Source organism: Orcinus orca, unplaced genomic scaffold (assembly GCF_937001465.1).
Source record: "Orcinus orca unplaced genomic scaffold, mOrcOrc1.1 scaffold_47, whole genome shotgun sequence".
Classification (NCBI taxonomy): Eukaryota; Metazoa; Chordata; class Mammalia; order Artiodactyla; family Delphinidae; genus Orcinus; species Orcinus orca.
In genome coordinates, this window is record NW_026044101.1 from 1,177,535 (window position 1) to 1,190,976 (window position 13,442).

Here is a 13,442-nt window from a genome sequence, read left to right on the forward strand (position 1 = left end):
TGACTAGTAAGTATCTTAAAACCTATGGATTGCTATGTCTCCGAAAGAGAATCAAGTGTGTTTACAGGGGCATAAACGCAGCAGTGATAGGATTGGAGAGGTTCGGTGAGCAAATGAAGACCCTTTGAAGTCATATTGCATGGTACCCATTCCACGGGTCTCAACTCTCCAGGTTTAAGGGATTCTTCCTTCAGCTAAAACATGCTTCTGGAACCCAGAGTATGATCAACTCTGTGATCGGGAGACGTGTTCAAATATGTCTCAGTTCTCGTCCCCTGGTACTCGGGTGCAACTTTCCAGACGCTTTACTAACACTCTCCCGACTTGGAGAGTCAGTGTCTTTAACCTCCTGTTTGGCCCAGTTTGCAATTTCTGCGGAAGATGAACAGGAATAGGGAGAACCAATGAGAGACTAGCTGGAGGTGTCTGGACGGGCAAATTTAACTCTCATTTCCCACCAGGAAGAGGAATTAACCAAAGGCTCAGCGTGCCGTGCTGGAACCAGATTAGGGCCTGAAGCAATCCTGCGGTGTTGCGGCCAGCTCACAAGAAAGCGAGTTGAAGAAAGGAGCTCAGGGGCACTGTAATTCACAAACCTGCAGAGTTATAAATGACAGCTATCATCCAAAAATATACTGAAGTAAGGCTGCCAAGAGGACTTGAAAGCGGGGAAGAATTGCAGGAAACCGATTTCAGGAGGTAGACTGGAATTGCATTGAAAGCATAGGAAAAGAGGCAAAACTTCGACAATGATGCACTTGGCCAAAAAGGGCGTATGTGTGTTTCCCTGAATATATTCAGGAAAAAACTCATACGCCCTTTTTGGCCAACCAAGCAAGCTTGCAAAGGAAATCTGCACTACAATGAAGTCTCACTTCCCCCCGGTCAAAAGGGCCATCTGAAAAAAGTGTAAAATCCAGAAAGGCAGGACAGGCCATGGAGAACTGGGAGCCTTGTTATGCTGATGGGTGGGATGTAAATTGCCAACAGCCACTCGGGAGAAGTCTATGGTGTTTCCTGAAACATCTAAAAAAAAAAACAACAGAGCCTAGGGCACTTCCACTTATGGTCCTATAGCATAGGGAAATTAAAATCAAAAAGACACAGCCACCCCAAAGTTTGGAATGTCTCTGTTTACAAGAACCTCCTTTACGGTACAAGTTCAATATCGCAGAAAGCGAAAAATGGATAAAGAAGTTGTGGTACTTACGTACAATGCAATATCACTCAGCAATGAAATCTATGTCATCAGGCCCGTAGCAGCATAATGAGTGGATTCAGGTATGATGATTCTAACTGAAATAAGTCACACAGAAAAAGAAACATCATAAGATATCACTAATACACGGAATGTAAACTTGGCTACACAGGAACGGGATTACAAAACAGAACAGGGTCTCAAATGTAGAAAACCAACATATGCTTGCTTAAGGGGAATGGTGAGTTGGCGTGCTGCATAAAACCAGAGATTGAAATGAGCACAGATAAAGTTCCTTAAGCCAAATATGGAATGGACAAGAGCTACTCCTTGCTCAATGAAATGGGCTCAACACCCCATATTAAACGCCTAAAAATGTACCTGACTAGTAAGTATCTTAAAACCTATGGATTGCTATGTCTCCGAAAGAGAATCAAGCGTGTGTACAGGGGTATAAACGCAGCAGTGATAGGATTGGAGAGGTTCGCTGAGCAAATGAAGACCCTTTGAAGTCATATTGCATGGTACCCATTCCACGGGTCTCAACTCTCCAGGTTTAACGGATTCTTCCTTCAGCTAAAACATGCATGTGGAACCCAGAGTATGATCAACTGTGTGATCAGGAGACGTGTTCCAATATGTCTCAGTTCTCGTCCCCTGGTACTCGGGTGCAGCATTCCAGACGCTTTACTAATACTCTCCCGACTTGGAGAGTCAGTGCCTTTAACCTCCTGTTTGGCCCAGTTTGCAATTTCTGTGGAAGATGAACAGGAATAGGGAGAACCAATGAGAGACTAGCTGGAGGTTTCTGGACGGGCAAATTTAACTCTCATTTCCCACCAGGAAGAGGAATTAACCAAAGGCTCAGCGTGCCGTGCCGGAACCAGATTAGGGCCTGAAGCAATCCTGCGGTGTTGCGGCCAGCTCACAAGAAAGCGAGTTGAAGAAAGGAGCTCAGGGGCACTGTAATTCACAAACCTGCAGAGTTATAAATGACAGCTATCATCCAAAAATATACTGAAGTAAGCTTGCCAAGAGGACTTGAAAGCGAGGCAGAATTGCAATAAACCGATTTCAGGAGGTAGACTGGAATTGCATTTAAAGCATAGGAAAAGAGGCAGAACGTCGACAATGATGCACTTGGCCAAAAAGGGCGTATGCGTTTTTTCCTGAATATATTCAGGAAAAAACGCATACGCCCTTTTTGGCCAACCAAGCAAGCTTGCAAAGGAAATCTGCACTACAATGAAGTCTCACTTCCCTCCGGTCAAAAGGGCCATCTGAAAAAGTGTAAAATCCAGAAAGGCAGGACAGGCCATGGAGAACTGGGAGCCTTGTTATGCTGATGGGCGGGATGTAAATGGCCAACAGCCACTCGGGAGAAGTCTATGGTGTTTCCTGAAACATCTAAAAAGCAAAGCAACAGAGCCTAGGGCACTTCCACTTACGGTCCTATAGCTTAGGGAAATTAAAATCAAAAAGACACAGCCACCCCAAAGTTTGGGACGGCTGTGTTTACAAAAACCTCGTTTACGGTACAAGTTCAATATCACAGAAATTGAAAAATGGATAAAGAAGTTGTGGTACTTACGTACAATGCAATATCACTCAGCAATGAAATCTATGTCATCAGGCCCATAGCAGCATAATGAGTGGATTCAGGTATGATGATTCTAACTGAAATAAGTCACACAGAAAAAGAAACATAATAAGATATCACTAATACACGGAATGTAAACTTGGCTACACAGGAACTGCATTACGAAACAGAACAGGGTCTCAAATTTAGAAAACCAACTTATGCTTGCTTAAGGGGAAAGGTGAGTTGGGGTGCTGGATAAAACCAGAGATTGAAATGAGCACAGATAAAGTCCCTTAAGCCAAATATTTAATAGACAAGAGCTACTCCTTGCTCAACGAAATGGACTCAACACCCCATATTAAACCCCAAAAACTGTACCTGACTAGTAAGTATCTTAAAACCTATGGACTGCTATGTCTCCGAAAGAGAATCAAGCGTGTTTACAGGGGCATAAACGCAGCAGTGATAGGATTGGAGAGGTTCGGTGAGCAAATGAAGACCCTTTGAAGTCATATTGCATGGTACCCATTCCACGGGTCTCAACTCTCCAGGTTTAAGGGATTCTTCCTTCAGCTAAAACATGCTTCTGGAACCCAGAGTATGATCAACTCTGTGATCGGGAGACGTGTTCCAATATGTCTCAGTTCTCGTCCCCTGGTACTCGGGTGCAGCATTCCAGACGCTTTACTAACACTCTCCGGACTTGGAGAGTCAGTGCCTTTAACCTCCTGTTTGGCCCAGTTTGCAATTTCTGTGGAATATGAACAGGAATAGGGAGAACCAATGAGAGACTAGCTGGAGGTGTCTAGACGGGCAAATTTAACTCTCATTTCCCACCAGGAAGAGGAATTAACCAAAGGCTCAGCGTGCCATGCTGGAACAAGATTAGGGACTGAAGCAATCCTGCGGTGTTGCGCCCAGCTCACAAGAAAGCGGGTTGAAGAAAGGAGCTCAGGGGCACTGTAATTCACAAACATGCAGAGTTATAAATGACAGCTATCGTCCAAAAATATACTGAAGTAAGCCTGCCAAGAGGACTTGAAAGCGGGGAAGAATTGCAGGAAACCGATTTCAGGAGGTAGACTGGAATTGCATTTAAAACATAGGAAAAGAGGCAGAACTTCGACAATGATGCAATTGGCCAAAAAGGGCGTATGTGTTTTTCCCTGAATATATTCAGGAAAAAACTCATACGCCCTTTTTGGCCAACCAAGCAAGCTTGCAAAGGAAATCTGCACTACAATGAAGTCTCACTTCCCCCCTGTCAAAAGGGCCATCTGAAAAAAGTGTAAAATCCAGAAAGGCAGGACAGGCCATGGAGAACTGGGAGCCTTGTTATGCTGTTGGGCGGGATGTAAATTGCCAACAGCCACTCGGGAGAAGTCTATGGTGTTTCCTGAAACATCTAAAAAAAAAAACAACAGAGCCTAGGGCACTTCCACTTATGGTCCTATAGCATAGGGAAATTAAAATCAAAAAGACACAGCCACCCCAAAGTTTGGAATGTCTCTGTTTACAAGAACCTCCTTTACGGTACAAGTTCAATATCGCAGAAAGCGAAAAATGGATAAAGAAGTTGTGGTACTTACGTACAATGCAATATCACTCAGCAATGAAATCTATGTCATCAGGCCCGTAGCAGCATAATGAGTGGATTCAGGTATGATGATTCTAACTGAAATAAGTCACACAGAAAAAGAAACATCATAAGATATCACTAATACACGGAATGTAAACTTGGCTACACAGGAACTGGATTACAAAACAGAACAGGGTCTCAAATGTAGAAAACCAACTTATGCTTGCTTAAGGGGAAAGGTGAGTTGGGGTGCTGCATAAAACCAGAGATTGAAATGAGCACAGATAAAGTTCCTTAAGCCAAATATGTAACAGACAAGAGCTACTCCTTGTTCAACGAAATGGACTCAACACCCCATATTAAACGCCTAAGAATGTACCTGACTAGTAAGTATCTTAAAACCTATGGATTGCTACGTCTCCGAAAGAGAATCAAGCATGTGTACAGGGGCATAAACGCAGCAGTGATAGGATTGGAGAGGTTCGGTGAGCAAACGAAGACCCTTTGAAGTCATATTGCATGGTACCCATTCCACGGGTCTCAACTCTCCAGGTTTAAGGGATTCTTCCTTCAGCTAAACATGCATGTGAAACCCAGAGTATGATCAACCGTGAGATCGGGAGACGTGTTCCAATATGTCTCAGTTCTCATCCCCTGGTACTCGGGTGCAGCATTCCAGACGCTTTACTAACACTCTCCGGACTTAGAGAGTCAGTGCCTTTAACCTCCTGTTTCGCCCAGTTTGCAATTTCTGTGGAAGATGAACAGGAATAGGGAGAACCAATGAGAGACTAGCTGGAGGTGTCTAGACGGGCAAATTTAACTCTCATGTCCCACCAGGAAGAGGAATTAACCAAAGGCTCAGCGTGCCGTGCTGGAACCAGATTAGGGACTGAACCAATCCTGCGGTGTTGCGCCCAGCTCACAAGAAAGCGAGTTGAAGAAAGGAGCTCAGGGGCACTGTAATTCACAAACATGCAGAGTTATAAATGACAGCTATCGTCCAAAAATATACTGAAGTAAGCCTGCCAAGAGGACTTGAAAGCGTGGAAGAATTGTAGGAAACCGATTTCAGGAGGTAGACTGGAATTGCATTTAAAACATAGGAAAAGAGGCAGAATGTCGACAATGATGCACTTGGCCAAAAAGGGCGTATGTGTTTTTTCCTGAATATATTCAGGAAAAAACTCATACGCCCTTTTTGGCCAACCAAGCAAGCTTGCAAAGGAAATCTGCACTACAATGAAGTCTCACTTCCGCCCGGTCAAAAGGGCCATCTGAAAAAAGTGTAAAATCCAGAAATGCAGGACAGGCCATGGAGAACTGGGAGCATTACTATGCTGATGGGCGGGATGTAAATTGCCAACAGCCACTCGGGAGAAGTGTATGGTGTTTCCTGAAACATCTAAAAAAAAAACAACAGAGCCTAGGGCACTTCCACTTATGTTCCTATAGCTTAGGGAAATTAAAATCAAAAAGACACAGCCACCCCAAAGTTTGGAATGGCTCTGTTTACAAGAACCTCGTTTACGGTAAAAGTTCAATATCGCAGAAAGCGAAAAATGGATAAAGAAGTTGTGGTACTTACGTACAATGCAATATCACTCAGCAATGAAATCTATGTCATCAGGCCCGTAGCAGTATAATGAGTGGATTCAGGTATGATGATTCTAACTGAAATAACTCACACAGAAAAAGAAACATCATAAGATATCACTAATACACGGAATGTAAACTTGGCTACACAGGAACTGGATTGCAAAACAGAACAAGATCTCAAATTTAGAAAACCAACTTATGCTTGCTTAAGGGGAAAGGTGAGTTGGGGTGCTGCATAAAACCAGAGATTGAAATGAGCACAGATAAAGTTCCTTAAGCCAAATATGTAATAGACAAGAGCTACTCCTTGCTCAACGAAATGGACTCAACACCCCATATTAAACGCCTAAGAATGTACCTGACTAGTAAGTATCTTAAAACCTATGGATTGCTATGTCTCCGAAAGAGAATGAAGCATGCCTCCAGGGGCATAAACGCAGCAGTGATAGGTTTGGAGAGGTTCGGTGAGCAAATGAAGACCCTTTGAAGTCATATTGCATGGTACCCATTCCACGGGTCTCAACTCTCCAGGTTTAAGGGATTCTTCCTTCAGCTAAACAATGCATGTGGAACCCAGAGTATGATCCACCATGTGATCGGGAGACGTGTTCAAATATGTCTCAGTTTTTGACACCTGGTACTCGGGTGAAATATTCCAGACGCTTTACTAACACTCTCCCGAATTGGAGAGTCAGTGCCTATAACCTCCTGTTTGGCCCAGTTTACAATTTCTGCGGAAGATTTCCAGGAATAGGGAGAAACAATGAGAGACTAGATGGAGGTGTCTGGACGGGCAAATTTAACTCTCATTTCCCACCAGGAAGAGGAATGAACCAAAGGCTCAGCGTGCCGTGCCGGAACCAGATTAGGGCCTGAAGCAATCCTGCGGTGTTGTGGCCAGCTCACAAGAGAGCGAGTTGAAGAAAGGAGCTCAGGGGCACTGTAATTCACAAACCTGCAGAGTTATAAATGACAGCTATCGTCCAAAAATATACTGAAGTAAGGCTGCCAAGAGGACTTGAAAGCGGGGCAGAATTACAGGAAACCGATTTCAGGAGGTAGACTGGAATTGCATTTAAAGCATAGGAAAAGAGGCAGAACGTCCACAATGATGCACTTGGCCAAAAAGGGCGTATGCGTTTTTTTCTGAATATATTCAGGAAAAAATGCATACGCACTTTTTGGCCAACCAAGCAAGCTTGCAAAGGATATCTGCACTACAATGAAGTCTCAATTCCCCCCGGTCAAAAGGGCCATCTGAAAAAAGTGTAAAATCCAGAAAGGCAGGACAGGCCATGGAGAACTGGGAGCCTTGTTATGCTGTTGGGCGGGATGTAAATTGCCAACAGCCACTCGGGAGAAGTGTATGGTGTTTCCTGAAACATCTAAAAAACAAAGCAACAGAGCCTAGGGCACTTCCACTTATGGTCCTATAGCTTAGGGAAATTAAAATCAAAAAGACACAGCCAACCCAAAGTTTGGGACAGCTCTGTTTACAAGAACCTCATTTACGGTACAAGTTCAATATCGCAGAAAGTGAAAACTGGATAAAGAACTCGTGGTATTTACGTACAATGCAATATCACTCAGCAATGAAATCTATGTCATCAGGCCCGTAGCAGCACAATGAGTGGATTCAGGTATGATGATTCTAACTGAAATAAGTCACACAGAAAAAGAAACATCATAAGATATCACTAATACACGGAATGTAAACTTGGCTACACAGGAACTGGATTGCAAAACAGAACAAGATCTCAAATTTAGAAAACCAACTTATGCTTGCTTAAGGGGAAAGGTGAGTTGGGGTGCTGCATAAAACCAGAGATTGAAATGAGCACAGATAAAGTTCCTTTAGCCAAATATGTAATAGACAAGAGCTACTCCTTGCTCAACGAAATGGACTCAACACCCCATATAAAACGCCTAAGAATGTACCTGACTAGTAAGTATCTTAAAACCTATGGATTGCTATGTCTCCAAAAGAGAATCAAGCATGTGTACAGGGGCATAAACGCAGCAGTGATAGGATTGGAGAGGTTCGGTGAGCAAATGAAGACCCTTTGAAGTCATATTGCATGGTACCCATTCCACGGGTCTCAACTCTCCAGGTTTAAGGGATTCTTCCTTCAGCTAAAACATGCATGTGGAACCCAGAGTATGATCAGCCGTGAGATAGGGACACGTGTTCAAATATATCTCAGTTTTCGTCCCCTGGTACTCGGGTGCAACATTCCAGATGCTCAACTAACACTCTCCCGACTTGGAGAGTCATTGCCTTTAACCTACTGTTTACCCCAGTTTGCAATTTCTGCGGAAGATGAACAGGAACAGGGAGAACCAATGAGAGACTAGCTGGAGGTGTCTGGACGGGCAAATTTAACTCTCATTTCCCACCAGGAAGAAGAATTAACCAAAGGCTCAGCGTGCCGTGCCGGAACCAGATTAGGGCCTGAAGCAATCCCGCGGTGTTGCGGCCAGCTCACAAGAAAGCGAGGTGAAGAAAGGAGCTCAGGGGCACTGTAATTCACAAACCTGCAGAGTTATAAATGACAGCTATCGTCCAAAAATATACTGAAGTAAGGCTGCCAAGAGGACTTGAAAGCGGGGCAGAATTTCAGGAAACCGATTTCAGGAGGTAGACTGGAATTGCATTTAAAGCATAGGAAAAGAGGCAGAACGTCGAATATGATGAACTTGGCCAAAAAGGGCATATGCGTTTTTTCCTGAATATATTCAGGAAAAAACGCATACGCCCTTTTTGGCCAACCAAGCAAGCTTGCAAAGGAAATGTGCACTACAATGAAGTCTCACTTCCCTCCGGGCAAAAGGGCCATCTGAATAAAGTGTAAAATCCAGAAAGGCAGGACAGGCCATGGAGAACTGGGAGCCTTGTTATGCTGATGGGCAGGATGTAAATTGCCAGCAGCCACTCGAGAGAAGTGTATGGTTTTTGGTTAAACATCTAAACAACAAAGCAACAGAGCCTAGGGCACTTCCACTTATGGTCCTATAGCTTAGGGAAATTAAAATCAAAAAGACACAGCCCCCCCAAAGTTTCGGACGGCTCTGTTTACAAGAACCTCGTTTACGCTACAAGTTCAATATCGCAGAAAGCGAAAAATGGATAAAGAAGTTGTGGTACATACGTACAATTCAATAATACTCAGCAATGAAATCTATGTCATCAGGCCCGTAGCAGCATAATGAGTGGATTCAGCTATGATGATTCTAACTGAAATAATTCACAGAGAAAAAGAAACATCATAAGTTATCACTAATACACGGAATGTAAACTTGGCTACACAGGAACTGGATTACAAAACAGAACAGGGTCTCAAATGTAGAAAATCAACTTATGCTTGCTTAAGGGGAAAGGTGAGTTGGGGTGCTGCATAAAACCAGAGATTGAAATGAGCACAGATAAAGTTCCGTAAGCCAAATATGGAATAGACAAGAGCTACTCCTTGCTCAACGAAATGGGCTCAACACCCCATATTAAACGCCTAAGAATGTAGCTGACTAGTAAGTATCTTAAAACCTATGGATTGCTATGTCTCCAAAAGAGAATCAAGCATGTGTACAGGGGCATAAACGCAGCAGTGATAGGATTGCAGAGGTTTGGTGAGCAAATGAAGACCCTTTGAAGTCATATTACATGGTACCCTTTCCACGGGTGTCAACTCTCCAGGTTTAAGGGATTCTTCCTTCAGCTAAAACATGCATGTGGAACCCACAGTATGATCAACCGTGTGATCGGGAGACGTGTTCCAATATGTCTCAGTTCTCGTCCAATGGTTCTGTGGTGCAACATTCCAGACGCTTTACTAACACTCTCCCGACTTGGAGAGTCAGTGCCTTTAAACTCCTGTTTGGCCCAGTTTGCAATTTCTGAGGAAGATGAACAGGAACAGGGAGAACCAATGAGAGACTAGCTGGAGGTGTCTGGACGGGCAAATTTAACTCTCATTTCCCACCAGGAAGAGGAATTAACCAAAGGCTCAGCGTGCCGTGCCGGAACCAGATTAGGGCCTGAAACAATCCTGCGGTGTTGCGGCCAGCTCACAAGAAAGCGAGTTGAAGAAAGGAGCTCAGGGTCACTGTAATTCCAAACCTGCAGAGTTAAAAATGACAGCTATCGTCCAAAAATATACTGTAGTAAGGCTGCCAAGAGGACTTGAAAGCGGGGCAGAATTGCAGGAAACCGATTTCAGGAGGTAGACTGGAATTGCATTTAAAGCATAGGAAAAGAGCCAGAACGTCGACAATGATGCACTTGGCCAAAAAGGGCGTATGCGTTTTTTCCTGAATATGTTCAGGAAAAAACGCATACGCCCTTTTTGGCCAACCAAGCAAGCTTGCAAAGGAAATCTGCACTACAATGAAGTCTCACTTCCCCCCAGTCAAAAGGGCCATCTGAAAAAAGTGTAAAATCCAGAAAGGCAGGACAGGCCATGGAGAACTGGGAGCCTTGTTATGCTGATAGGCGGGATGTAAATTGCCAAGAGCCACTCGGGAGAAGTGTATGGTGTTTCCTGAAACATCTAGAAAACAAAGCAACAGAGCCTAGGGCACTTCCACTTATGGTCCTATAGCTTAGGGAAATTAAAATCAAAAAGACACAGCCCCCCCAAAGTTTGGGATGGCTCTGTTTACAAGAACCTCGTTTACGGTACAAGTTCAATATCGCAGAAAGTGAGAAATGGATAAAGAAGTTGTGGTACTTACGTACAATGCAATATCACTCAGCAATGAAATCTATGTCATCAGTCCCGTAGCAGCATAATGAGTGGATTCAGGTATGATGATTCTAACTGAAATAAGTCACACAGAAAAAGAAACATCATAAGATATCACTAATACACAGAATGTAAACTTGGCTACACAGGAACTGAATTACAAAACAGAACAGGGTCTCAAATTTAGAAATCCAACTTATGCTTGCTTAAGGGGAAAGGTGAGTTGGGGTGCTGCATAAAACCAGAGATTGAAATGAGCACAGATAAAGTTCCTAAGCCAAATATGTAATAGACAAGAGCTACTCCTTGCTCAACGAAATGGGCTCAACACCCCATATAAAACGCCTAAGAATGTACCTGACTAGTAAGTATCTTAAAACCTATGGATTGCTATGTCTCCGAAAGAGAATCAAGCGTGTGTACAGGGGCATAAACGCAGCAGTGATAGGATTGGAGAGGTTCGGTGAGCAAATGAAGACCCTTTGAAGTCATATTGCATGGTACCCATTCCACGGGTCTCAACTCTCCAGGCTTAAGGGATTCTTCCTTCAGCTAAAACATGCATGTGGAACCCAGAGTATGATCAACCATGTGATCGGGAGACGTGTTCCAATATGTCTCAGTTCTCCTCCCCTGGTACTCGGGTGCAACATTCCAGACGCTTTACTAACACTCTCCCGACTTGGACAGTCAGTGCCTTTAACCTCCTGTTTGGCCCAGTTTGCAATTTCGGCAGAAGATGAACAGGAATAGGGAGAACCAATCAGAGAGTAGCTGGAGGTGTCTGGACGGGCAAATTTAACTCTCATTTCCCACCAGGAAGAGGAATTAACCAAAGGCTCAGCATGTCGTGCCGGAACCAGATTAGGGCCTGAAGCAATCCCGCGGTGTTGCGGCCAGCTCACAAGAAAGCGAGGTGAAGAAAGGAGCTCAGGGGCACTGTAATTCACAAACCTGCAGAGTTATAAATGACAGCTATCGTCCAAAAATATACTGAAGTAAGGCTGCCAAGAGGACTTGAAAGCGGGGCAGAATTGCAGGAAACCGATTTCAGGAGGTAGACTGGAATTGCATTTAAAGCATAGGGAAAGAGGCAGAACGTCGACAATGATGAACTTGGCCAAAAAGGGCGTATGCGTTTTTTCCTGAATATATTCAGGAAAAAACGCATACGCCCTTTTTGGCCAACCAAGCAAGCTTGCAAAGGAAATCTGCACTACAATGAAGTCTCACTTCCCTCCGGGCAAAAGGGCCATCTGAAGAAAGTGTAAAATCCAGAAAGGCAGGACAGGCCATGGAGAACTGGGAGCCTTGTTATGCTGATGGGCAGGATGTAAATTGCCAGCAGCCACTCGGGAGAAGTGTAAGGTTTTTGGTTAAACATCTAAACAACAAAGCAACAGAGCCTAGGGCACTTCCACTTATGGTCCTATAGCTTAGGGAAATTAAAATCAAAAAGACACAGCCACCCCAAAGTTTGGGATGGCTCTGTTTACAAGAACCTCGTTTACGGTACAAGTTCAATATCGCAGAAAGTGAGAAATGGATAAAGTAGTTGTGGTACTTACGTACAATGCAATATCACTCAGCAATGAAATCTATGTCATCAGTCCCGTAGCAGCATAATGAGTGGATTCAGGTATGATGATTCTAACTGAAATAAGTCACACAGAAAAAGAAACATCATAAGATATCACTAATACACAGAATGTAAACTTGGCTACACAGGAACTGAATTACAAAACAGAACAGGGTCTCAAATTTAGAAATCCAACTTATGCTTGCTTAAGGGGAAAGGTGAGTTGGGGTGCTGCATAAAACCAGAGATTGAAATGAGCACAGATAAAGTTCCTAAGCCAAATATGTAATAGACAAGAGCTACTCCTTGCTCAACGAAATGGGCTCAACACCCCATATAAAACGCCTAAGAATGTACCTGACTAGTAAGTATCTTAAAACCTATGGATTGCTATGTCTCCGAAAGAGAATCAAGCGTGTGTACAGGGGCATAAACGCAGCAGTGATAGGATTGGAGAGGTTCGGTGAGCAAATGAAGACCCTTTGAAGTCATATTGCATGGTACCCATTCCACGGGTCTCAACTCTCCAGGCTTAAGGGATTCTTCCTTCAGCTAAAACATGCATGTGGAACCCAGAGTATGATCAACCATGTGATCGGGAGACGTGTTCCAATATGTCTCAGTTCTCCTCCCCTGGTACTCGGGTGCAACATTCCAGACGCTTTACTAACACTCTCCCGACTTGGACAGTCAGTGCCTTTAACCTCCTGTTTGGCCCAGTTTGCAATTTCTGCAGAAGATGAACAGGAATAGGGAGAACCAATGAGAGACTAGCTGGAGGTGTCTGGACGGGCAAATTTAACTCTCATTTCCCACCAGGAAGAGGAATTAACCAAAGGCTCAGCGTGCCGTGCCGGAACCAGATTAGGGCCTGAAGCAATCCTGCGGTGTTGCGGCCAGCTCACAAGAAAGCGAGTTGAAGAAAGGAGCTCAGGGGCACTGTAATTCACAAACCTGCAGAGTTATAAATGACAGCTATCGTCCAAAAGTATACTGAAGTAAGGCTGCCAAGAGGACTTGAAAGCGGGGCAGAATTGCAGGAAACCGATTTCAGGAGGTAGACTGGAATTGCATTTAAAGCATAGGAAAAGAGCCAGAACGTCGACAATGATGCACTTGGCCAAAAAGGGCGTATGCGTTTTTTCCTAAATATATTCAGGAAAAAA

At 43.9% G+C, this 13,442-nt stretch overlaps 1 long non-coding RNA gene across 2 annotated transcripts in view; it reads right to left on the reverse strand.

The window, feature by feature from the left end:
- Positions 1–13,442, reverse strand: part of LOC125963366 (uncharacterized) — a 542,137-nt gene that overhangs the window by 121,904 nt on the left and 406,791 nt on the right. For both annotated transcript variants that reach the window (XR_007475230.1, XR_007475231.1), the window contains exon 5: positions 7,532–7,613. This is a non-coding gene — a long non-coding RNA (uncharacterized LOC125963366). The remainder of the gene's footprint in view (positions 1–7,531; positions 7,614–13,442) is intronic.